Here is a 3,138-nt window from a genome sequence, read left to right as displayed (position 1 = left end):
CTTTGAGTTTAAGAAGTAATTAGTGCATGATCAGCTTCAATACTAAGCAACCTCTGGCTGGTGTTGTCTTGCTTTATTTTGTTTAAAATCTTTTTTTTTTTTTTTTAGGAAAAGATTAAGACCAAGTATTATTTTTTCCCCAAGAGAAAAGTATAAAAACTGTACTGACCAATGTGATTTATCATAGTTAACAAACCAATTTTAAAGAAAAAAATTGCAATAAAATGTATTGTTGAAAAAGATGAGAAAGATTTTTAAAGCTGTTTTGGGTAAAAGGAGTCATTAGCCTGGGTAATTCCATGTTTGTTAATTATTTTAGTAATTGTCTGATTATGGACACGTGGCCATTCTATTTAACTCGGCGATTGAATTTCCCAGTCACACAAACCTACATTAATTTTCTAGAATTTCTTCATTTATAAAATAGAAATGTGTTAATCTTTTTCATATAGAAAATGTAAAGATGAATTTAAAGCATCTATTCTGAAAATATATTATGCAAAATACTTGGAAATTAACTTTTTTTAATGACATATTAAACACATGGTAAGTAGGAAGTAACTGTTAGATATCTTTCTTCCTTCTCTTCTTTCTTCCTTACTCAGGCTCCCTTTTTATTCCAGGGAGTGAGAAAATCATGGAGCCGAGAGTCTGGAATATTATTCTACTCCTAGACTGTCACTTCCAACCTACTCAACATCAGACTAATCTCAGTATCCTTACTTTTAAAACATAGACTAATGCTATTTCCCCTTTTCTCCTTCATATAGCTTTGTGACCATGAAAAAATAATGCATGTGAAAAACACTTCAGAATTGTAATATCCTATATAAAAGGAAGATATGATATTAACAAGATTTTAAAGTGAAAGTTAAAGAGACTATTTGGGCCTATGAATATTTGTCACAGCCTCCATCATTTACAAATCTTAAGATAACCTTCAATTTTTAAGAACTTCAAGCAGCTATTCATGTTTCTCTAACCCCATGAGCACATATCAGTCAAAAGTCACTGGCATTATGTTCCAGGAGCCTGATCTTTATTTCATTAAAGCCTGAGGGACCCAAGAAAGATAAAAATCTGGTTGATGTTAATGCCTACATCCAATTATATAATAGCACACATACCAAAGATTTCTGAAATTTCAGAATAGTAGAATAGCCAGACAGTTCTCAAGTAGCAAAATTAACATAGCCCTTGTCCATGTTCTCTCCTGTTAACTGGCCACCCTCTCAGACTCCCACTTATATCAATGGCTTTTTCTTATGGACACTGACTTCCTGAAATTCTGGATCTTTTGCAAATTTTCCTATTACATTAGGTTTTACATTACATTTGCATTGTATATTAGTGAGTTATTAGTAACCAAGACCAATACTAAGTAGGGAGGGGATTTTGATTAGAAAACGTATTGCTTTTCCATTCATTGGTGGATATTTTCCTATTTCGATGGCTTTTGCATCTCTGTGCACATGAGACGGACACTCAGATAATGAGTGATCAGACAACAAGGACACCTTCTTCCCACCTCAAAAGGTTGCTTTAAGGATAAAAATGAAATTCTGCTTGGCACACAGTGAGCCTCAATAAATGTTGTCTGTTTTGTATTTCTTAAAGACAGAAGGCAGTAAGCAGAAACGAGGACAGACGAAGGACATAACTGATGATGAAAACAGGAGAAATCTAGAGAGAGAAGCAGAGGAAGAGATGCTTTGTCAGGAGCAGGATAGACAAGTAGCATCACTCTTAGCTCGCAGAGCCGCGGCTGATCCTGGACACTGCAGCTTTGCTCACAGCTTCCTGGCTCTGCTTTCAAATGGCACATCATGACAATACACTGCTATCACCTGAGGTAACCTGAGGCTGTCTCAACCCCAAAATGACCAAACACACCAATGGAATCTATTTGTTAGATTTTAGTCAACCAGACTTGCCTCTGAGGAGACAACATTCCTTTCATGAAATGATTAGGGCCCTTTTCTTTTCTGATGCAACTGAGTCTCTAAACTGTTCACTTCCTTGAGTTTCAACAGATCTCAAAAGATACTTCCTCCAACCTTCATGTAAAAAAAATAAAAATCCTTAGTAACACATTGCGTGTACAGCACTCCACAATTTACAAAGCTTTTTATTTCACATTCACAAGAAGAAAGTATAAAAAGAACAAGCCATAAAGATGGAATCTAGGAATTTTCACTTTTAATAAGATCTCTAGATGACTAGCCAGTTCCCTTATTTCACATATTTTCATGTACTAAATGAGAATCAAATTCTGTCTAACTTTCCTGGGAATACCTACCTGGCATCTGAACTGAAGTTGTGGGTGTTTAAAAACTCTTCAGCCACACATGTATGAATAGTCTCTTGGTTTATTACACAAATTACTAATACCAACCACCGGCTTTTCATTAACTAATTCATTATTTTATTCAACAACTATATATTAAGCATGCAATTACCATGTGGCAAACCATGTAATAGAAGGTGAATTTCACAGCTCAGCTTTCAAGATCAATGTTTTGCAAACATAATTGCACAGCCAGGGTATTCACAAGACCTGTTAATGACAACCCACAAAAAACAGCAATTCTATAGTAGAAAGATTACAGACTTGCAATTCAAAGCCTGGCTTTGCCAGACTTGCTTGCTATTGATTTGGGGCACTTTCTTCATGTCTCCAGAGATCAATAAAACAGGAATAACTGCAGCTATCTTGTAGAGGACTAAGGATAAGAGATCATGATAATATATGCAAAGTGTTTGGTCAGTGTTTGGCACATACAATAGGTGCTCAATAAACAAAACCTCTCACTGTTATTATTAAAGGGGATAGGGCCAGACTCTTTTCTAAGGAATATTCTTAGAAACCCCAATGTCATGTATTATTAATATTCCCATATTTCAAATAGAAAAAAAATTAAGCTCAGCAAAGTTAAATCCTTTATTCAGGTAACAAACTTGTTTAGCATTTACTATGTGTCAGACCAGAGGGAAGAGGACAGGGTCTCTAACGCAGGTACCACTGTCCCCAGAGGAAACACGCAAGAATGCTAAAGGTCTCGATAGGGGGATGTTCAGGGTTGTGGTAGCACCCCAGTGAGCTCTTTTGGGAATTTTCACTTTTATTTCATCTCATTC

The sequence above is a fragment of the Pteropus vampyrus genome, unplaced genomic scaffold (genome assembly GCF_000151845.1).
Source record: "Pteropus vampyrus isolate Shadow unplaced genomic scaffold, Pvam_2.0 Scaffold60, whole genome shotgun sequence".
In the NCBI taxonomy this organism is placed as follows: domain Eukaryota; kingdom Metazoa; phylum Chordata; class Mammalia; order Chiroptera; family Pteropodidae; genus Pteropus; species Pteropus vampyrus.
The sequence above is the reverse complement of the archived record's forward strand: the minus strand, read 5'-3'. Positions refer to the sequence as shown.